The sequence below is a fragment of the Danio rerio genome, chromosome 18, assembly GCF_052040795.2.
Source record: "Danio rerio strain M-AB ecotype USA chromosome 18, GRCz13ab, whole genome shotgun sequence".
In the NCBI taxonomy this organism is placed as follows: Eukaryota; Metazoa; Chordata; class Actinopteri; order Cypriniformes; family Danionidae; genus Danio; species Danio rerio.
Window position 1 is genome coordinate 9,705,037 of NC_141038.1, and position 24,937 is coordinate 9,729,973.

The 24,937-nt window shown below is 36.0% G+C and overlaps 1 protein-coding gene and 1 long non-coding RNA gene across 11 annotated transcripts in view; one reads left to right on the forward strand and one right to left on the reverse strand.

Moving 5' to 3' along the window:
- Positions 1 to 19,730, reverse strand: part of bend7 (BEN domain containing 7) — a 152,041-nt gene extending 132,311 nt beyond the window's left edge. The window contains exons 1-6 of one of the 10 annotated variants that reach the window (XR_015514703.1): positions 19,555 to 19,730; positions 11,662 to 11,836; positions 11,379 to 11,430; positions 9,141 to 9,713; positions 4,877 to 5,375; positions 3,360 to 3,500 (exon numbers count right to left, since the gene is read on the reverse strand). The gene's annotated coding sequence lies outside the window, so the exon portion shown is untranslated. Of the gene's footprint in view, positions 1 to 281; positions 3,501 to 4,876; positions 5,376 to 9,140; positions 9,717 to 11,378; positions 11,431 to 11,661; positions 11,837 to 19,554 lie in introns of those variants that run through there. The other 9 variants (XR_015514705.1, XR_015514704.1, XR_015514712.2 and 6 more) reach the window with 9 other exon arrangements.
- Positions 19,731 to 19,830: 100 nt separating this feature from the next.
- LOC147832743 (uncharacterized) lies at positions 19,831 to 22,785 on the forward strand. Its single transcript, XR_015514713.1, has 2 exons — positions 19,831 to 20,262; positions 21,385 to 22,785. It is a non-coding gene; the product is annotated as an uncharacterized LOC147832743 (long non-coding RNA).
- The last annotated feature ends 2,152 nt before the right edge of the window (positions 22,786 to 24,937 follow it).

Here is a 24,937-nt window from a genome sequence, read left to right on the forward strand (position 1 = left end):
AACGTTTAGATTTTATATACCGTTTCTATTTCTGCGACACATGATTAGCTTGCGTCGCATGTTTTGGTGCACTTCACATTTTCGACTTTCGAGACATTTCGATTTTAGACACCGTTTCTATTTAGCGACACATGTTTAGCTTGTGTCGGATGTTTTGCATGCACTTCACATTTTTGATTTTTTGCGTGACATTTAAATTTTAGACACGGTTTCTATTTTTGCGACACATGTTTAGCTTGCGTCGCATGTTTTGGTGCACACTTCACATTTTCGATTTTTTTCGTGACATTTCTATTTTAGACACGGTTTCTATTTTTGCGACACATGTTTAGCTTGTGTCGCATGTTTTGCGTGCACTTCACATTTTCGATTTTTTCCGTAAAATTACGATTTTAGAAACCGTTTCTATTTCTGCGACACATGTTTAGCTTGTGTCGCATGTTTTGCGTGCACACTTCACATTTTTGATTTTTTGCGTGACATTTCAATTTTAGACACGGTTTCTATTTTTGCGACACATGTTTAGCTTGCGTCGCATGTTTTGGTGCACACTTCACATTTTCGATTTTTTTCGTGACATTTCTATTTTAGACACGGTTTCTATTTTAGCGACACATGTTTAGCTTGTGTCGCATGTTTTGCGTGCACTTCACATTTTCGATTTTTTCTGTAAAATTTCGATTTTAGACACCGTTTCTATTTCTGCGACACATGATTAGCTTGCGTCGCATGTTTTGGTGCACTTCACATTTTCGACTTTCAAGACATTTCGATTTTAGACACCGTTTCTATTTAGCGACACATGTTTAGCTTGTGTCGCATGTTTTTCGTGCACTTCACATTTTTGATTTTTTTTGTGACATTTCTATTTTAGACACGGTTTCTATTTTTGCGACACATGTTTAGCTTGCGTCGCATGTTTTGTGAAGGCACGGTGTAAGGCACTTGACCAGCCAGTGCACACAGCTGCCTCCTGACCAATCAGAGCACCCCAGGCCAACCGGTCGATCAAGAGAGCACATCAGCTTTCAGATTAATCAGCGCACGTACGGCCCATGAAGAGCACATCAGCTTTCAGATTAATAAGCGCACGTACGGCCACCTGACCAACCAGAGGACCCAGGGTCCAACTGACCAGTCAGAGCACACAAGGCAACCTGACCGATCAGAGCACCCTAGCTTTGTAACGTTTAGATTTTATATACCGTTTCTATTTCTGCGACACATGATTAGCTTGCGTCGCATGTTTTGGTGCACTTCACATTTTCGACTTTTGAGACATTTCGATTTTAGACACCGTTTCTATTTTTGCGACACATGTTTAGCTTGCGTCGCATGTTTTGGTGCACACTTCACAGTTTTTATTTTTTTCGTGACATTTCAATTTTAGACACGGTTTCTATTTTTGCGACACATGTTTAGCTTGCGTCGCATGTTTTGGTGTACACTTCACATTTTCGATTTTTTTCTTGACATTTCTATTTTAGACACGGTTTCTATTTTTGCGACACATGTTTAGCTTGTGTCGCATGTTTTGCGTGCACTTCACATTTTTGATTTTTTTCATGACATTTCTATTTTAGACATGGTTTCTATTTTTGCGACACATGTTTAGCTTGTGTCGCATGTTTTGCGTGCACTTCACATTTTCGATTTTTTCCGTAAAATTTCGATTTTAGAAACCGTTTCTATTTCTGCGACACATGATTAGCTTGCGTCGCATGTTTTGGTGCACTTCACATTTTCGACTTTCGAGACATTTCGATTTTAGACACCGTTTCTATTTAGCGACACATGTTTAGCTTGTGTCGCATGTTTTTCGTGCACTTCACATTTTTTATTTTTTTGGTGACATTTCTATTTTAGACACGGTTTCTATTTTTGCGACACATGTTTAGCTTGCGTCGCATGTTTTGTGAAGGCACGGTGTAAGGCACTTGACCAGCCAGTGCACACAGCTGCCTCCTGACCAATCAGAGCACCCCAGGCCAACCGGTCGATCAAGAGAGCACATCAGCTTTCAGATTAATCAGCGCACGTACGGCCCATGAAGAGCACATCAGCTTTCAGATTAATAAGCGCACGTACGGCCACCTGACCAACCAGAGGACCCAGGGTCCAACTGACCAGTCAGAGCACACAAGGCAACCTGACCGATCAGAGCACCCTAGCTTTGTAACGTTTAGATTTTATATACCGTTTCTATTTCTGCGACACATGATTAGCTTGCGTCGCATGTTTTGGTGCACTTCACATTTTCGACTTTGGAGACATTTCGATTTTAGACACCGTTTCTATTTAGCGACACATGTTTAGCTTGTGTCGCATGTTTTGCGTGCACTTCACATTTTTGATTTTTTTCGTGACATTTCTATTTTAGACACCGTTTCTATTTTTGTGACACATGTTTAGCTTGTGTCGCATGTTTTTCGTGCACTTCACATTTTCGATTTTTTTTGTGACATTTCTATTTTAGACACGGTTTCTATTTTTGCGACACATGTTTAGCTTGCGTCGCATGTTTTGTGAAGGCACCGTGTAAGGCACTTGACCAGCCAGTGCACACAGCTGCCTCCTGACCAATCAGAGCACCCCAGGCCAACCGGTCGATCAAGAGAGCACATCAGCTTTCAGATTAATCAGCGCACGTACGGCCCATGAAGAGCACATCAGCTTTCAGATTAATAAGCGCACGTACGGCCACCTGACCAACCAGAGGACCCAGGGTCCAACTGACCAGTCAGAGCACACAAGGCAACCTGACCGATCAGAGCACCCTAGCTTTGTAACGTTTAGATTTTATATACCGTTTCTATTTCTGCGACACATGATTAGCTTGCGTCGCATGTTTTGGTGCACTTCACATTTTCGACTTTCAAGACATTTCGATTTTAGACACCGTTTCTATTTAGCGACACATGTTTAGCTTGTGTCGCATGTTTTGCGTGCACACTTCACATTTTTGATTTTTTGCGTGACATTTCAATTTTAGACACGGTTTCTATTTTTGCGACACATGTTTAGCTTGCGTCGCATGTTTTGGTGCACACTTCACATTTTCGATTTTTTTCGTGACATTTCAATTTTAGACACGGTTTCTATTTTTGCGACACATGTTTAGCTTGTGTCGCATGTTTTGCGTGCACTTCACATTTTAGATTTTTTTGGTGACATTTCGATTTTAGACACCGTTTCTATTTTTGCGACACATGATTAACTTTTGTGTCGCATGTTTTGGTGCACACTTCACATTTTCGATGTGAAGCTCGCGTCGCATGTTTTTTAAGGGCACAGTGTGAGGCACTCTACCAACCAGTGCACACAGCTGCCTTCTGACCGATCAAGTGCACGTCAGCTACCTGATCAGCGCAATCTGGTTGATGAACTCTAGGTGCTTCTCCTCCTCCAGCTGTGCGATGCTCTGTTTGCTCTTCTGCAGTGTGTGTTGGGTGTTGTCCAGCTTTTACCGCAGCGACTGGTTCTGCCAACACGCTGATGATCTGACAACACACAGACATTTGCATTATGTATACATAAAAACTGCATTTCCAGTATAATGGATTTTTCATAATTAATGTCATGATACGATCATCAGCATCTTAAATTCTTTAATTTCTATTATTTAGATTGTTTTAAATTTATACGTATTTACATATCTATTACATTATCTTTGTATGACAATACAAAAAACAAATTTCAGATTGTAAAAGGCGTTTATAATGCATTGTCTATTAGCGGGCCAGCAAATTTCATGTTATTCTCTCTTCTCACACAAATTTTCCTTTTTCTGAAAATCTTGATAACACTTGTGTTGATATTTTCTTATTTCAGCAAAAAGGATTGTAAAAAAAAATCATATTTATATTCTATGCCTTCTATGTTTATTTATCAGTGGTGACTTCCGCTACAAGGAAGCCTGGAAATGTGAAAAAGGTCTATTAGTATAATAGATCAACAATTTAATAAATTAACATACATATACAATTAAAGGCAAAATTATTCACCCTTCAGTTAAATATTTATTCTTTTTCAAATAAATTTTAAGTGATATTAAATGGCAAAAGGAAATTTTCATAGTATATAAGATAATATTTTGTCTTCCGGAGAAAGATCGCAAATGACAGCGGCCTTTTAGGGGTCGTTTGCATGTTGCGCATTTCTAGAGTTTGCACAAGTTTGTTGTTTCCAATGGAGGTGCGCATCTTGAGCGCACAAGTGGCATGACGCAGTCATGCCAATGAATTCCGCAAGCGCACCACGAGTCACTTAACAAGAATTGACCAATCAGCTTCAGCTTGTTTCAAATATTTATATTTTGGTAAGACTAATTTTGTCAGACAAACACAGAACCAACAAACACTGCAGTGCTTTGTAATGTTATCCATAAATAAACTTGTATCAGAGCAATAGCAATGTTTTGTCTTGTTAAAAGGAGTTATTTATATGTTATTTACTACATGGTGCGAGGCTAAAATATCAATATTAATCTTAATACAAAAATATTGATGTCAAAATTTAATTAATCCAATTATAACTACATTAAATGGTTATTTATACATTTATACATTATAACTACATTAAAAGCAAATAGGCTCCTTTTAAAGCTGCCAGTCTGCAGTTAAAGAACATCTTTTTCATTTAATTTTAAATCCATGTGTTGGTGTATAGAGTCAAAAAGGTTAGAATTGTGCCGATGTTCAAATATTTATGGACATAACTGTATATTGGATTTATAGATGGGCCCCAAAATAGACAATTAATTGTCAATGCAAAATTTTATGAGAAGTGCATAATCACACTTATTTCTTACTGAATTAATCATCAGCCAAAATTCATAATCATGAGAGCACTGTGTGTATCTGCGCATTTGTTTTACCTGTGCTTCTCCCAGGCCCAGCTCAATGTCCTCCAGGTCCTCCAGCAGCAGTCTGGATTCCTCCTGCGCTCCTGTTTCCACTGTGCTTCTCCCAGGCCCAGCTCAATGTCCTCCTCCATGTCCTCCAGCAGCAGTCTGGACTCCTCCTGTGCTCCTGTTTCCGCTGTGCTTCTCCCAGGCCCAGCTCAATGTCCTCCTCCATGTCCTCCAGCAGCAGTCTGAACTCCTCCTGCGCTCCTGTTTCCGCTGTGCTTCTCCCAGGCCCAGCTCAATGTCCTCCTCCATGTCCTCCAGCAGCAGTGTGGATGTCTCCTGTGCTCTGGCTGGTTGACTGCAGTTCAGAATGGTTATGAGGAGTTGAGCATGTTCCCCTCACAGCAACTCCAATTCGATCACCAATTTAGTGTTGTAGTCAGCACGATTTCATCCTGCATCATCCACTCTAGAGCCTCGTCATGGGGGTAAACCATGAAGGACATCACCCAATGAAACACACCTGCTGAGAAAAAACACACACAACCCAATTACCATCATGCCATCTTACAGAGCTCAACATAAATGAACTGAACTACTTTGAGCTTAACAAAATAATAAAACTTTAACCAGTTTGAAAAAAAAGAAACAGGATGAATAAATGACTGTAGCCTTACAATGGGTTTTTGCCCCATCGACTTCCACTAAAACCACACTTTTTGGTTGCAAAGTAGGGCTGCACAATATTGGGGGGAGGGGGGGGGGGGGAATCTGACATAGTTTTTTCTGAGATAAATATTGCAATATGTTTGCTACAAAACTTAAAAATGACTATTTGGAAAAAAAAGTGTATTAATTTAAATCGATTGGAATAATTCTGTAGTAAAAGTAATTAAGTAAATTATAACAAACAAATTGCAAGCAAAGATAAGTTAGGTAAGTGATGGATAAGTGTAATAAACTTTCAGGGCAGTCAAATAGTATTCAGGTATAGGGTTTAAAAAAATCTAATGTAAAATAACACCACAAGCCTGTACTGTATACATTCAGTCAAATACAAGGTTACAAATAGTAAACTTTCTTGTGACTTTCAACAAAAAAACGCATGTAAGGTGAAAAAGATCCAGCGAGTAAACTAGAGAGTGACATGCTTCTAGACATTTGGTGTGAATCCAACATTAGACATGTCATCAACACTAATGTGTATTTTAAATCGCAGTGTGTTTATGATGTCTCTCCTCTGGTGGCTGTAATACTAAAAAGCTAGGGCTGCACAATATACAGTTTCAGCATTGATATTGCAATGTGCATATCCGCAATAGTCACAAAGCAGAATCTGCAATATCAAATCGAGATTATAGTTGAGTAGGAGTTCAAAACATACATAACTGTGCAGTTATTGCAAAGTTTAATGAGAAATATACTTATAAAAGTATCATTTGTTTTAAGGACTGTGAGCGTGTACCTATTTCAAGACAGTTTAAAGCATTCAGGCACAGAAAATTAACATTTTACAAACTTCAAGAAAGATTAATATTATTTAGGAACAGTATACAGTGAGAGTAAAAAGTATTTGATCCTTTGCTGCTTTTGTTGGTTTGCCCACTAACAAAGACCTGATCATTCTGTACTTTTAATGGTAGATGTATTCTAACATGGAGAGACAGAGTATAAAAAATAAAATCCAGAAAATAACTTTAAAGAATATATATTAATTGATTTGTATTTCATTGAGGGAAATAAGTATTTGATCCCCTAGTATGCATTAGGAGTTCTGGCTTTCACAGACCAGTTAGACACTTCCAATCAACTTGTTACCTGAATTGAAGACACCTGTTCTAACTAAACACCTGTGTGAAAGACACGTGTTCACAGAATCAGACAATCAGACAGATTCCAAACTCTCCAACATGGTTAAGACCAAAGAACTCTCTCAGGACCTCAGAGACAGGATTGTTGACCTGCACAAATCTGGAACGGGCTACAAAAACATCAGCAAGATGCTGGGTATTAAAGTAACAACCATTGGTGCAATTGTGAGAAAATTTAAGAAGTATAACCTGACCATCAATAGACCTCGGTCTGGTGCTCCACAAAAGATTTCACCTCGTGGGGTGGCAATGATCATGAGAACTGTGAGAAATCGGCCTGCAACCACACAGCAGGAGTTAGTGAATGACCTCAAGGCAGCTGGGACCACAGTCACCAGGAAAACAATTGGCAACACTTTGCGCCGCAATGGATTAAAATCCTGCAGTGCCCGAAAGGTACCCCTGCTTAAGAAGGCACATGTGAAGGCCCGCCTAAAGTATGCCAATGATCACCTCAAAGATGTACAAAGTGATTGGGAGAAGGTTCAGTGGTCAAATGAGACCAAAATTGAACTATTTGGCCTAAACTCTACTCGTCATGTGTGGAGGAAGAAAAATGCTGCCTATGACCCCAGGAACACTGTACCCACCGTCAAGCATGGAGGTGGAAGCATTATGTTTTGGGGTTGTTTCTCTGCCAAGGGCACTGGGCTACTTCACCGCATCAGTGGGAAGATGGATGGAGCCATGTACTATGTACCTTAATGATTTAGAGAGGATCTGCAAAAAAGAGTGGGCAAAAATTCCCCCTGATGTGTGCTAACCTTGTGGTTAAGTACAACAAACGTCTGTCCGCTGTGCTTGCAAACAAAGGCTGTGCCACCAAGTATTAGGTGCTTTTGGCTAGAGGGATCAAATACTTATTTCCCTCAATGAAATACAAATGAATTAAGATATTTTCTTTAAAGTTATTTTCTGGATTTTCTTTTTGATATTCTGTCTCTCCATGTTAGAACACATCTACCATTAAAAGTACAGAATGATCATGTCTTTATTAGTGGGCAAACCAACAAAATAAGCAAGGGATCAAATACTTTTTACTCTCACTGTATATGCAATGAATAATAATCAGTGTATTTATTTAACATTTAATTATTCAATTTGTTTTACCTGAATACTATTAGACTCCCAGAAAAACCATAAAGCTTTTTTTTAATCGCTATATGTATCACAGAAAAATAAAATGTTGCAATGTCAGTTTTTACAATATCGAGCAGCAAAGTGAGTAAAAATTAGACCTCTTTAGAAAGTTTCATTGCTAAGGGGGCCCAGTGAACGACCCACAAACTGCCAAGGAATAGATTGGCAAGCCATTTGTCGAAAAATCTGGTGAACGCACCATGTCTTTGCAAGAAGATCAACAGGTGGAGATTGCAAATGACAGCGGCCTTTTAGGGGTCGTTTGCATGTTGCGCATTTCTAGAGTTTGCACAAGTTTGTTGTTTCCAATGGAGGTGCGCATCTTGAGCGCACAAGTGGCATGACGCAGTCATGCCAATGAATTCCGCAAGCGCACCACGAGTCACTTAACAAGAATTGACCAATCAGCTTCAGCTTGTTTCAAATATTTATATTTTGGTAAGACTAATTTTGTCAGACAAACACAGAACACACAAACACTGCAGTGCTTTGTAATGTTATCCATAAATAAACTTGTATCAGAGCAATAGCAATGTTTTGTCTTGTTAAAAGGAGTTATTTATATGTTATTTACTACATGGTGCGAGGCTAAAATATCAATATTAATCTTAATACAAAAATATTGATGTCAAAATTTAATTAATCCAATTATAACTACATTAAATGGTTCCCCTATGTGAGGCTAAAATATCAAAATTATTATCAATACCAAAATATTGCCGTTAATATTTGTTATAAATCCAATTATCACTACACAGTTGCAGTAGAGGCCTGGCAGAGCACCACCAGGAATGAAATCCAGCATCTGGTGATGTCTATGCATTACAGACTTCCGGCTGTAATTGACTGCGAATGACTTGCAACCAAGTACTAATAAGTGAAAGTTTGGTTTATGATAATTATTCTGTCCAATTACTTTTGGTCCCTTAAAAAGTGGGAGGCATGTGCACACTAATATATTTCCTACAGCGTTCACCTGATTTGGAAGCAAATACCCTCATATTAAAGCTGCCAGTCTGCAGTTAAAGAACATCTTTTTCATTTAATTTTAAATCCATGTGTTGGTATATAGAGACAAAAAGGTTAGAATTGTGCCGATGTTCAAATATTTATGGACATAACTGTATATTGGATTTATAGATGGGCCCCAAAATAGACAATTAATTGTCAATGCAAAATTTTATGAGAAGTGCATAATCACACTTATTTCTTACTGAATTAATCATCAGCCAAAATTCATAATCATGAGAGCACTGTGTGTATCTGCGCATTTGTTTTACCTGTGCTTCTCCCAGGCCCAGCTCAATGTCCTCCAGGTCCTCCAGCAGCAGTCTGGATTCCTCCTGCGCTCCTGTTTCCACTGTGCTTCTCCCAGGCCCAGCTCAATGTCCTCCTCCATGTCCTCCAGCAGCAGTCTGGACTCCTCCTGTGCTCCTGTTTCCGCTGTGCTTCTCCCAGGCCCAGCTCAATGTCCTCCAGGTCCTCCAGCAGCAGTCTGGATTCCTCCTGCGCTCCTGTTTCCACTGTGCTTCTCCCAGGCCCAGCTCAATGTCCTCCATGTCCTCCAGCAGCAGTCTGAACTCCTCCTGCGCTCCTGTTTCCGCTGTGCTTCTCCCAGGCCCAGCTCAATGTCCTCCTCCATGTCCTCCAGCAGCAGTGTGGATGTCTCCTGTGCTCCGGCTGGTTGACTGCAGTTCAGAATGGTTATGAGGAGTTGAGCATGTTCCCCTTGCAGCGTCTCCAAATCGATCACCAATTTAGTGTTGTAGTCAGCACGATTTCATCCTGCATCATCCACTCTAAAGCCTCGTTATGGGGGTAAACCATGAAGGACATCACCCAATGAAACACACCTGCTGAGAAAAAACACACACAACCCAATTACCATCATGCCATCTTACAGAGCTCAACATAAATGCACTGAACTACTTCAAGCTTAACATAATAATAAAACTTTAACAAGTTTGAAAAAAAAAAGAAACAGGATGAATAAATGACTTTTTTAGTTTGGGGTGAACTGTCCTTTTAACCCTTGTTGACTGTTCAAATTAACTAGCCTTTCATTAGGTTTTTGCCCCATTGACTTTCACTAAAACCACACTTTTTGATTGCAAAGTAGGGCTGCACGATATTGAAAAAAAAAATCAGACATTTAGTTTTTCTGCGATAAATATTGCAATATGTTTGCTACAAACCTTTAATTTGGAAAAGTGTATTAATTTAAATTGATTGGAATAATTCTGTAGTAAAGGTAATTATAGTTAAATTGTAATAAACAAATTGCAAGCAAAGATAAGTTAGGTAAGTGATGGATAAGTGTAATAAACTTTCTGGGCAGTCAAATAGTATTCAGGTATAGGGTTTAAAAAATAAATAAATAAAATAACACCACAAGCCTGTACTGTATGAAATCAGTCAAATAAAAGGTTACAAATAGTAAACTTTTTTGTGACTTTTAACAAAAAAATTTTGCATATCCGCAAAAGTCACAAAGCAGAATCTGCAATGTCAAATCGAGATTATAGTTGAGTAGGAGTTCAAAACATACATAACTGTGCAGTTATTGCAAAGTTTAATGAGAAATATACTTATAAAAGTATCATTTGTTTTAAGGACTGTGAGCGTGTACCTATTTCAAGACAGTTTAAAGCATTCAGGCACAGAAAATTAACATTTTACAAACTTCAAGAAAGATTAATATTATTTAGGAACAGTATATATGCAATGAATAATAATCTGTGTTATTTATTTCACATTTAATTATTCAATTAGTTTTACCTGAATACTATTAGACTCCCAGAAAAACCATAAAGCTTTTTTTTTTTTATTTGTAACTTTGCTTTAATGTATTTATCATGTGATTGTTTCTTACATTTTATGCAGATGTGCTCCACTACAAAATCATCCTATTGTCATCAGAAATTATCCTAAAATTATAAATTCTTTCCAAATAGAAGAGCTTTTCATTTCACCTGTTAAAACTATACTCAATATCGCTATATGTATCACAGAAAAATAAAATGTTGCTATGTCAGTTTTTTGCAATATCGTGCAGGCCTACACTGTACACTGGAAAATAGAACATTGCAATATTTTTTATTCTTCAATAAATAATCACTAAATATTTCACCAGATGACATGAATATCTGTACTTTGAAAGAATTAATCATTTTTGACTGATTAGGATGATTCTGTGAAGTGCATCTGCATAAAATATAATAAACTATTTACAAGCACAAATCGATACAATAAAAAACATACAATTGAAACAACGGTTTATCGTTTTGCAAGTCTTAGAGTATTCAGGTACAGTAATTCATTCAGTAATTTTCCTTCGGCTTAGTTCCTTATTTATCAGGGGTCGCCATAGAGGAATTCTTACAGCCACAACTATAACACAAATGATGGGAAAAAACTAATGGATCGGTCTAGAAAAAATTAAGATAAACACAAACAAAATAAGTATGGAAGGAATCGCAACAAAACTAAGGCTGAACATAAAGGGAGCACAACTTTACATCTGGAGGGCCGCTCAAGTCCCCACCTTCAAAGTGCTGCAGCGTCAATGATCTGCAGATGCAAAAAAGCCTACTTAAAACAAAATGGGTACAAAATTGTAGAAGGTGACAAAATAGCAAAAATAAATAAACAAATAAATGGACATATAACTGGAATGAACAGCCAACTATTTCAGCATATGTTTTACGCAGCAGATGCCCTTCCGGCCTCAACCCATTACTGGGAAACACCCATCCATTCACACACATGTACACTATGATCAATTTAGTTTATTCAATTCACCTTATAGCACACATGTTTGGAATGTGCGGGAAACCGGAGCACCCTGGAGGAAACCCACACTAACACGGGGAGAACATGTAAACTCCACATAGAAATGCCAACTGACCCAGCAGAGACTCGAACCAGCAACCTTCTTGCTGTGAGGCGACGTTGCCAACCACTAAGCCACCAGGTACTGTAATTAAATAATAAAAATTATTAAATAAATAAAGTTACAAACAGTACAATCTCTTATGCTTAAATCTGTTTAAAATCCTTGAAATCAAATGAAAAATACAAAAATGAAAATAATCCAAAAACTGCAACAGCATTTCAGTAATCAAGTTGAATCTGACGTATAACAAAACTGAAAAATTACTTGACAAATCTAATACAAATGAAAAATCACAATATATAAAGTATATAAAGTTTTTTAAAGGCACGACAAATAAGAAAAAAATATTAAAACTGAAGTATATCAATAAATGAAGACTTAAACTGTGAGCATAAATAAATATGACAAAACCAATAAGAAAATACTAAGATCACCTTAAAAAACACCACCAAGCAAAAATGCACGATTATATGGTGTCATGGCTTTACAATCAAAAAATGCTTTTATAATGGAAGTCAATGAGGCAAAAAAAAACATTAACATAGACACCAACATACTGAAAAGGTAGCCCAGACAATATTATTGAGTTTGTGAAAAATTCAAGAGCATTTACATAAAATATACATGTCAAAATAAGATGTCAAATTTAAAATTTTGAAATTGTGGCCAAATAAATCCTAAAAACCACTCCAGAGTGGATGAAAACATCCCCAACAGCACACAAGGTTTCAGTTTATGTATATTCTATAATAAGCCTTCAGACCATAAGCCTTTAAGCTATCAATGCAGACTCCAGTTACTAACAACTGAAAAAATCCATCAAGGTGACCTGCAACACCACATCATCAATTTAGGAAAGATTGGTTTCATTTTCGCACATTCAGACTTTCTCCTTAATATCATTTCAGAAAAGTATTACTTGCAAAATATAAATAGCGAAATCACATTATCAGGCAATGACTATCAAAGTACAACATTTCCCACAGTCAAATAAGTAGTGCTAATGTTGTTTTGAAGTCATACTTGCATGTGATTTCAGACCGAATATTCAAATTACCATGGTAAACAATATAGGGAGCATGTCACAAGTTGCCACTGAATGAATGTGCAAATATAAAACCAACTTTACCTTAATATTGAAGTGTGCAAATATCTTACACATACTATCTCACACACACTCCATAAAAAAACAGAATTTAAGGTTTTCTGCAGCATCACTGATGACAAATTTGACCTCTTCCCAGCAGGGAAAAACACAAACAATAAAGAATGCACAATTAAATGGTGTCATGGCTTTACAATCAAAAACTATTTTTCTAATGGATGTTAATGGGGCAAACAAAAAAAAACAAAACATGAAAAGCCACCAACATAACAAAATAGTCAATTTGCCCAGACAATATTGCTGAGTTTGTGAAAAATTCAAGAGCATTTTCCTTAAACGTGTCAAAATAAGATGTCACTAAAAATCATTGCATTTGCTGAAACGCAGAGACAATTGTGGCCAAAAAAATCCTGAAAACATCTACAACAGCATACAAGGTTTAGGTCTATGTATATTCTACTACATAATAAGCTTTCAGGTTATCAATGCAGACTCCAGTTACAAACAACTGCCTGGAAAAATCAGGAGGAATCTGGAAAAATCCATCAAGGTGACCTGCAACATCCCATCATCAATTTAGGAAAGATTGGTTTTATTTTCGCACATTCAGACTTTCTCCTTAATATCATTTCAGAGAAGTATTACTTGCAAAATATAAATAGCGAAATCACATTATCAGGCAATGACTATGATTGTACAACATGGTTTAAAGCCAAATAAGTAGTGCTAATGTTGTTTTGAAGTCATACTTGCATTTGATTTCAGACTGAATATTCAAATTACCATGGTAAACAATATAGGGAGCATGTCACAAGTTGCCACTGAATGAATGTGTGAATAAAACCAACTTTACCTCAATGTTGAAGTGTGTAAAGATCTCTCATACACATACTCTTTCACACACTCCATAAGGGAAAAGCACCAACAATAAAGAATGCACGATTATATGGTGTCATGGCTTTACAATCAAAAAATATTTTTCCAATGGATGTTGATGGGGCAAAAAATATATATGAAAAGCCACCAACATAACAAAATGGTAGTCAATTTGCCCAGACTATATTGTTGAGTTTGTGAAAAATTCAAGAGCATTTTTCTAAAGTACACACGTCAAAGTAAGATTTGTCACTAAAAATCATTGCATTTACTGAGAAACAGAGGAAATTGTGGCCAAATATATCCTAAAAACCACTCCAGAGAGGATGAAAACCTCCCCAACAGCACACAAAGTTTAAGTCTACATATATTCTACTACATAATAAGCCTTCAGGCCATAAGCTTTCAGGCTATCAAGGCAGACTCCACAGTGACTAACAACAGCCTGGAAAAACGAGGAGGAATCTGGAAAAACCCATCAAGGTGACCCGCAACACCACATCATCAATTTAGGAAAGATTGTTTTTATTTTTGCACATTCAGACTTTCTCCTTAATATCATTTCAGAAAACTATTGTTTGCAAACTCTAAATAGAGATCACGAAATCAGTGAATGACTAAGTACAACATGGTTTACAGTTTATTAATGCTGTGCTGTTTTAAAGTAACACTTACATGCAAATTTAGACCGAATATTCAATATAGCGGTAAGCATTAGGTGGACGTAGCAAACTTACTGATTTTTTTCGAAAACATTTGGTAGGAGAGTCTCTGCTGTGATCAGGAAGTCAGGATCAGGAGTGAGAGACAAAGATTACACAGATATATATAACTTGTCTACGACCCGTAAGTATACTCAGAGACTGGTGTTAAAAGGTAATCTGTACCACAGGTTAGACAGTTTAAAGCATTCAGGCACAGAAAATTAACATTGTACAAACTTCAAGAAAGATTAATTGTATTTAGGAACAGTATATATGCAATGAATAATAATCAGTGTATTTATTTCACATTTAATTATTCAATTAGTTTTACCTGAATACTATTAGACTCCCTGAAAAACCATAAAGCATTTTTTTTTCATTTGTAACTTTGCTTTAATGTATTTATCATGTGATTGTTTCTTACATTTTATGCAGATGTGCTCCACTACAAAATCATCCTATTGCCATCAGAAATTATCATAAAATTATGAAGCTTTTCATTTCACCTGTTAAAACTATACTCAATATCGCTATATGTATCACAGAAAAATAAAATGTTGCTATGTCAGTTTTTTGCAATATCGTGCAGGCCTACACAGTACACTGGAAAATAGAACATTGCAATGTTTCTTATTCTTCAATAAATATTCACTAAATATTTCACCAGGCCCGTAGCCAGCCTGGTGTAAGGGGTGGTTCTTTTTTTCAAAATGTGGACTTTTTTGCATTTATTCACCCCATTTCTGTTTGATTTTGATGTTTAAATACTCCAATAAGTGGCATTTTGCAGCACTATTTTTAGCTGGATTAGCTTGTTGTATCCTCTTATTTTTTATGTACCAAAAATATTTCCTAAAGATTTATAATAAATAAAAAAAAAAGTCACTATTTTTTTCTAGCCCCTCTTGAAAATTAATCTAACAACAACAGCCTAATTAGTATAAACAGCAGAAGTCAGTCTGAGACACTTGAAAAATGTGGGGAAAATATTAAAAAGCCTCTACTGACATGACTATTTCTTCAAACTGCGCCTACACATTTTGATAACACTTGACTTCATAAGGGTAACCTGATGCAGCTGCAGTTTTAAGGAACAGCAATGTCAATAAAGGCTTTTTTTCCACATTTTTTGAGTGTCTTGGACTGATTTTGATGTTTATTCTGATGAATCCCTTCCTGGAGATCGAGCTCCCTGTAGATTTCAGTTGCAACCCATAACAAACACACCTGCCTGTAATTATCAAGAGCTGTTCAGGTCCTAATTAACTGGTTCAGGTGTTTTTGATCAGGGTTGGAGCTGACTTTTGCAGGAAGGTCGATCTCCAGTAACAGGGTTGAGCACCACTGCCTTACACAAAAAGCAGACACATTAAGTAACATATAAGAACTTTTTCTTTGATTTTGGATTTTTATATCTAACCTAATTAGTATTAAACTGTGTACAGAACATCATTGTCAGTGTTGCCAACTAAGCAATTTTGTTGCTAGATTTAGCAACTTTTTATATATAGCAACTTTTTTTTTCCAAAAAGCCCCTAGAAACAAATTTAGCAATAGATAACATTCATTTGGCTACTTTTAGCAATTTCTAACAAGTAACTCAGAGCAGTGACTGCCGGCTTCACTCAGCAGAGTAAATTGCTAGCTCAAATTGCATTTCATAACCGTTTATTTACTAATATTTGTTAACATTTATGATTGTTGGTAACTTGGGTAGCAATAAATTCCAATAGTGCTGTAATTGCTGTCACTTTCACAAATGTGTTAATTTCACAAGTTTAAAAAGTACAGATTGTTTAAAGGAATGTACCTGTTCATTATCAGTGTTATATGGGGAAAAAAATCTTATCAAAAAGTGTTTGTATTACTTTTACAAATAGTCAATTCTATTTTTCATACAAATCTATATGGACATATTTCAAATAATGTTTTTGCTGAGATGGCCAGTCAATTTGAGAAAACGATTATTTTTTATACTACATAAAGATGGAATTTTTATTATTATTAAACTACATAAATATGTGGTTTTGAGCTGTGATTATGCAGTGACGTCATCAGGCAAAGCTATATGTTAATTAGAACCTATATCTTTATGTAACGTTTTAATATATTATAATACACTGCACCTCAGAGAGTAAAGACATGACGGGCTTACGCTTGTCAGATATTACAAAATCACTGATATGCAAATTAGCGCGTGGCAACTTTTCGGGCAGGCTATAGCTATATGGGGCGTCTGCAGACTTGGATCCAGGCAGTTTTGCGACCCACAATTTTACGGCCCTGTTGTTCCTAATGCGTCCAGTAGGGGGATGAAAGATACATGGCCAAATAAAGTTTGAAGTCAACGCTCCCAGATTAATAAATGTCCTGTTCATAAATATTTATTCTAATTAGATTACGCTAAATATGAACGCTAAGTTAATGTATCAGAAAGTGAGTTATAAACTCACTATTATAATATGCAGAATTGATACTCTCAAAAAAAATAATTTCAGATTAAATTATTAAATAATAATTAAATAATAGATAAAATAATTTCAGCAAAAGCCCAGTTGCAAATTAATATAGATTTAATTAGAAAAATTAAAAACACAAATAGTTGGATAGTGTAAATGTTAATAGTAGCCTAGTTATACGTTTTCATATAGAGATATGCATTTTGTTCTATTGTTTATATGTAAAGTTGCATTTTGAAAATAAAATTATAACCAAACAATAGTGTAATATGGAGTAATGATGTGCTTTGATGATGCGGTGGTATTGACTACCAGCCAGCTGCAGAACGTTTAGACAAACAATTCACTCCTTTCTAAAATTCAAAGGACCATTTAGCTACCTGACAAACAAAAACCCAGACATTAGATTTCTTTTTTTACATTTATTTATTGACAACAATATCATTAGATTGGCAGCTTTCTTAAAATGAAGCTGAATCCTTGCATCAAATTCTTCATGCTCACTAAAAAAATAAACAAATAGTTATGTATAAATACTCTGCAAAAATCCTTTACGCACTTAAAAGTTTGATCTGCTTCTAGACCAAATATCTAAAAATTCTTAATCCCCCAAAAAAGGAAAGAATGGCAAATGAAAAGCAAAAAAATAAATAAATAAAAAAATCATGCCATTTTATATATTACCTAGACCAATGCGAAAACTTATCAAAATATGTTTTTATATATTTGATTTATTCTTTAAGAATTATAACAAGGTAAAACAAAAGGACCAAGACATTTTTATTTATTTTTTATTTGCAGCTACAAATTGTGATACCGACTTTCCCATATTTTATTATTTTCTTTGTAACAAATTGTAACAACAAATATTAGAAAACAACAATATTATTGCATGTGCAATGCAAACTTCATAGCTAATATACAAAATGCACTGTATAGCTATATAAATAAAAATCAGTAGACCATTTAAAATTGTGAGTTTCTTTGCATATATTTATATATATATGATAGTTTAATTGTTTAAACTAGAACATTATAGCATTATATTAAATGTAATTGAATGCAATTATGGTTGAGTGTGGTATAGTTATAAAGGCTTAAAAAAATACTGCACTGCCTCCCTCTACTGGAGGCATCGGGAACAACAGGGGTGTAAAACTGCCTGGGACGTAAAACTGCTTAGGCCGTAGATCTGTCCGGATCCAAGTCTGCAGTCTCCCCTCCTCTTGGAAATAGTTGGCAACACTGATGGTCGTATACACTGAAAAAAATAAATGCTGCAAACAATTTATGTGTTGAATTTAAATAAAGTAAATTTAGTAAAGTTCAACTTAATTTGTTTAAATTCAGCCCAAATAAATTGTTTACAACCACTTAAATTAGTAAATGCAAAGATTCATATTTGAATATTTTTAAATGTACGGAATATGGTTAGTCTACGTTAGTCATATATACTGTACTATATAACTGAATGAATGCGCGAGTATAAAACCAACCTTACCTCAATTCAACATCACTCATCCTGCACAACAAATGGAAGCCTGCTCTCATAAAAAACACCCCAAATATTAACAAACACAACCTGAATCTAGTTTATTCAAAAAGTGGCACATCTACATATACAAATAAATAAATGTTTAATTCAACATTCACTCTACAATCACTGTCTGGATGACGACGATAAATAGACTGAGTGATTCACAAAAACTCTTTAAAACAAAGCAAACTTTAGTATAACAGTTTCTCGTTTAGGCTAACATTAAGCAGAATTCAATCGGGTATATGCCGAGCTGGTGTTTTTCCCATACTGATAAACTTCCGGTGACCAGTTATTGTGAACTTTTTTCGTTTTATACGGTTCCCTTTACAGTATCCATGTTGTTATGTCATTAAAATACATTCAGTTAAATAAACGTTGGCATTTATTTAGTTACTTAAGCATAAAACGAGACAAAAAACGTTTGTTCGCACGCGCCCGTCAGAATCGGCAGGATAGTGTAGAAGCTCCATTGAATATACTGGGGTAAAATAAATACTCGTATTACAAAGATTATTTATTAAAAGTCATATTATTATGTTTCGGCATGTTTGCCGAAGCATGCTAATAGGACTTTTAATTTGCCAGTAACCTGGGTTAAGCGCTTCCGGCGAATTGAATGCCAATGCAAAATCGGTGCGTTTAAGGTGTTTTCTTTAAAAATCAGCGATCTCCACTTACTGAGTGATATCCTATTTAAAGTGGTTCTCAGATTGTACAAGAAACACTACATTAAATTACATGTTACCCCGCCATGTCTTTTTAATATGAGCATTTAATACTTCTGCGCTAGCTTGCCGATTCTGACGGGCGCGTGCGAACAAACGGCTTTTTGTCTCGTTTTACGCTTGAGCAACTAAAACACCAACGTTTATTTAACTGAATGTATTTAATTACATTACAACATCGATACTGCAAAAGGAACCGTATTAAACGAAAAAAGTTCACAATAACAGGTCACCGGAAGTTTATCAGTATGGGAAAAACACTAGCTCGGCATATACCCTATTAAAATGCAAAGCTATTATTTTCACAAACAAAACTTTACTCAATTTAAACTGGGCTGCAGGTTAGCAACACCGCTACGTTGATCAACAACACAAACGAACATTATATACCTTTTGTAAGCTGCTTTACAGATGGGTCTCAAACTCCTGGTGCGATGTTGAGGATGATGTGTCGACCTCAGGCCAAAAAGCTTTTTGGCGGTACACGGCGTGGGTTCCATCGAGTGTTTGGGGCGTTTGTTAGTTTGACATTATTATCGGAGAACTTAGCAAACTATCGCACTGGCAAACAGGTGAGCCAGCTGACGTGCGTATTTATACCAAAATCACAACCTTCCCCGCCCCTGCGCGCCAACGTCACTACACCCGCCCTCCACATTTGCAATCACGTGGTTTTGGTGAGGCGCGAAATTCAGATGGAGGAGGGCAGGAACACAGAGGAAAGGCCGTATTTTTGCGATGTATATCATATTTCAAAGGAGATACAAATAGAAAATTAGCATATATGATGGGCATAATCCTTATATTATGACGAGGGCCGAGTTTTCCACTGAAGTAAAGTATATTAGCCTGCCATTGAGGCAGCCACAGTAGATAACTTCTACAGTATCATAGATATATACACTAGATATCGCATAGGGACCCTGCGCATGCGTCTATAGCGCCGCCACATTTGTACAGTGCTCCCAGGACAAATATCGTTCAACAGCACTAGTCGAGACAGTGTTACTACGTAAAGATGCTGGACTTTAGCGCTGTCTACGGGTGTAGTAACGAGCAAATAAAGAAAACAAAGCACAACGGCAGAACATTTCATAGGTAAGGTTTAGTTTTTTTACGTTTTTGTATATTATAGTCGGCTAGTGAAGGAGTCGTTCAACGGAGATTCATTCATATGAGAGGTGAAAGGAGGAGAGAAGGAGTGTTTCAGGACATGGATTAGATCAAATTATGTAACAGTATAAGCTTTTTTTTTATTTTACTTCACTTTTAAATAACAACAGGCATTTCAACTTCATTGTTAAACATATATAACAATATATCCAATCAGCATATAATAAGCAAAATTAGTACACGATAATAGTAATAATAATTACATAAATAAACCTTAAATAATACAAAAGTAAATACATTACATTCAGCAGGGTGAGTCCATATAAGCTGACAAAAGCTTAAAGAGTTTAGAGACATCTTTTGTTTTTACCTGTTTTATGAATTTATATAAAATGTTAAAATCATTTTTAAATGCTTTGAAACAAGGAGAAACTTAATCTAAATTTGTGAATATAACATTTTGCTACAATAAACATATTGTTACACAGAAATTAAATTCTTTGTTTTTTAATAAAAATGACAGACTTCACAATGTGATAGTCAAACGCAGGTATTAAATTGTTTGTCATTAACCACTTTTACAATCTGTCCCAAAAGGATTTGACAATAGAACAGCTAAAAAAAGATGTTCCTGAGATCTTTCAAGCAGAAAATAATAATTATTCATTTATGGATATTAAATGTAACAACAAGGTCCTGAGATCACTACTGACAAAAGAATATTTTCCTCTTCCTGTTAAAAGAAAAATTTTATCTAAACCACACACTATTGAAGTTAAAAAAAGATACCTGTCATTTCCCTTGTTACCTAAAATGAAAGAAGTACATTTCAAAACAATTAACAACATTTATCCATGTAATGAATTTCTTAGAATAAGATTTAATTTAGAAAGTAATGCTTGTATTTTCTGCTACTATAAGCTACATGATAAAAATAATTTTTATTGTGTTCTAACAATACTATTAACCATAACAATGGATGACATCAAGTACAATAATAAACAAAGAAAATTATATATAAATAAATAAATACAAATAAAACAAATTCATGTACAATAAAGAGACATATTTTAACATTATGCTACAATGTTTGGCCCCCTGGAGTAGTACCCTGATGACCTCCTCACATCTGCAGTTCTCCAGACATCCAGTGTTCTCCAGCCTCCGGCATCTAGACAGCAGCTCCGTACAGGAAGTTTGGCCAGAGGAGAAATGGTTGAGTCTGTTTTTTCTCAAGGTTTTTTCCTGCACTTTCGTCAATTGGTGAAGTCAGTTCCTCACCACTGTCTCCACTGGCTTGCTTGGTTTGGGACTTATGGAGCTGCGCATCGATGGATTTGCTCTTCAGAGTTTGGACTTTCAGCAATGAAAATTAAACCAGACTCAACTGAACTGAATTCTGAAAACTGGACTGAAACAGTTTCAATTCACTCGAACTTCTATGTTAAGCTGCCTTGACACAATCTACATTGTAAAAAAGCACTAAATAAATAAACATGAATTAAATTAAATAGTAAACTAGGATTTAACTACTAATTTGATTTTACTGATCAGGCACGATAATAAATATTTGTGAATCACTCCTCATGAAAAATGAAGCACAAACCTCCTGTTTTTAATCCCAGATCTTTCAATAATACATCCTACCATGCTTTGAAACAACAGCATGTGCTTTCTACAGCTTCTAGTGTTTATTTTGGTCAATAGTCAGTTGTTAGAATAGAAATCTGACCAATTCTCCAAAATAACTCCAAATGCCTTGACCCTCCACATTAGGGGTCATGGCCATGCCCTGTGAAGTACAGCTTTTATCTTGACTGAACAGCAGATTCCTCAGGCTTCCTCGAACCCTTCACACACAGCAGGGGAAAGCGAGTCATAATATTTCATTCAACAAAGCGTCCACTGAGCTTCACAGGAAATGGACGATGTCTATAAGCACAGCTTTCTTGTTGTCCACATTCCAGCTGCAGTAGGTCCAAATAAAGTCATATCTGGAGAATCGCTGTGGGTTGACCATCAGCACAATAACAACTCAAATCTCCACTGTTTGGTTTTCCAGCTTTGTGTTTCTGTTTCCAGAGGGAGACCCATGCCATTGTCTGAGGCACAAACATCCTCACACACTTCCTGTGGGGGAACGGCACTAAATCTGTGAGTCATATTAGCATGGTCTGAACACTAGCAGGCATCTAATGAGTGTGACAAAGAGTGCTCATAGGGACTTGTATGGCATTTCCATGTTTTCTTCCTGATTATGATTTGGCATTCGTTGATCATAATCATTGATAATGGTTCTTACATTGACAGTTCAGTGCGGCACGGTGGCTCAGTGGTAAGCACTGTGGCCTCACAGCAAGAACTGGTTCTAGCCTCGGCTGGGCCAGTTGGCATATCTGTGTGGAGTTTGTATGTTTTCACCATGTTCGCGTAGGTTCCCAACAGGTGCTTAAGTTTCCCCCACAGTCCAAACATGCGCTATAGGTGAATTGAATAAACTAAATGTGTGTGAATGAGTGTGTATGGGTGTTTTCTAGTACTGGGTTGGAGCTGGAAGGCCATCTGCTGTGTAAAACATGCTGGAATAGTTGGTGGTTCATTGCACTGTGCTGACCTATGACAAAAAAGAGACTAAGCTGAAGGAAAATGACTGAATGAATGAAAACGATAGTTCACTCAAAAAATAAAATGTATTTGTGTTTCTTTCATCTGTTGAAAAAAAAAAAATATATATATATATATATATAGAAGCTAGCTTCTACTACAAATATATATATATATATATATATATATATATATATATATATATATATATATATATATATTTGTAGTAGAAGCTAGCTAAGTGAACCTCGCTCCTCTGACCTCTAAAGGTGCTCTAGCGACAGACGCTAGAGGTCAAGGTCTTTAGCCTCCTTGTTAGATCAACCGACTCCCAATCAAAGAATTACCGGTTTAATCCCAGCTCAGCCTGGTTTATACTTGACGCATCCGCTAGTTCGCTTGAGTGCGCGCTGCGAATGTGACGTCATCGCAGAGTTTGCAGATGTTCGCTTTAGGTGCGCATAGCATGATTTCGGCTGGCGTGCGCATGTTTTTTTTTTTAAACTCGAGTTGAATATGAAACACTCTGAAGAGATTTTGTCTGAAACAGTAGACTGTACACACATCTTTATGATCTGTGATCATGGAGATAACCGAATGATCAATAATTCTTGGCTATAATTGCAACAGCCGTGGGAAAAGAGAACGTTTTTGTTAAAATGTTTGGAAAAACCTGAAGGATAAGTTTGTTAAAACCAAAAGAGGTCATGGCAAAAGTGGAGACCCAGGTACACAATTACAGAATATGTTTCGCAATTTTGAATTTAAAACAATTGAATAGTTACAAAACTAAAATGAAATCACAGAATTAATTCTTTGATATCTGAGAAGGAATATTTAAACCTATCAGTTTACAATATACTGATGCCTTGTTTTTCTAGGTTTTATTGGTGATAATGTTCAAGAATGTTGGACCATTGTTACCTGTTTAGTATAAGTATAGGACAGAAACTAGGAATGTGTGAACTGTGGAGCGAGCTACATCTAAAAAAAACATCTGTATTTTTTTAATGAGTGTACTTTTTTTTTTTTTTGCTTTTATTCTTGCCATAATAAAATAATATTTGTAGAGCAACTCATGTTCTCTTGTCAATAATATTTTAATAAACTTTAAAAGATAAAACTGTCCAAGATATGAACAAAAGCCAGTGATGCATCAAAGTTTGATTAAAAAAAAATCTTAAATGGTTCTAAAAATCCTTATAATCATTTCAATAATTTATAAAAGTAAAAATAATTAGTTAAAAAATTTTGAACGATATTAATGATATGATGTAGTTCCAGAAACTTCCTACTTCTCTGTTTATCCGTCTGATTTTAGGGTGGGTTTTTTTTGACCACCCCCATTGTTCTAAAGAATATCACAACGGCGAACACGACAAGTATAAAAGCCTCGTCCATTTCGCGAGGTGCGCAATACGGCACCAGGTGAAAGTATAAATCCAGCATAAAGGTGCTCTAGCGACAGTTGCTGGAGGCCATGGTCTTCAGCCTCCTTGTTAGAGCAACTAACTCCCATACAAAGAATTTCCGGTTTGACCCCAGCTCAGACCAGGTTGGGTGCGGTGGAACTGGTGGGTTACATATTGAAGAAAGCTGAAAACATGTAACTATTGATTTCTAATAAAATCAAATACTATAGAAGTCAATGGTTGCAGGTTTTTAGCTTTTTTCAAAATATCTTTTGTGGTCAGAAGAAAATTAAAACAGGTGAGAAAAGAGCAAAAATTGTAAAACTAAGAATTTTGGGTAAACAAAAAAATGCTTTAAATCTTCAGAAACACATTTTACTTTTCAGGAATTGAATAAAAATATAGTTTAAAATAACAGATTTTATCGTTAATTTTAAGTGTTGCCAAACGTTTGTTTATAAAAGGGATAAAGAAAATAAAAAAATGGAAGGGAATGAATGAGTCAATGTTCAACAGCTGCATGAGACAAAAAAGCACAAATACACACGTCTTATGGGAAATCCCAGGGTAAAATGCTTCATGCTTAAGTCATCAGCAGGTGCTGTTTAAAATGCTTTGAAGGGTGTGATGAATCACACGCATTT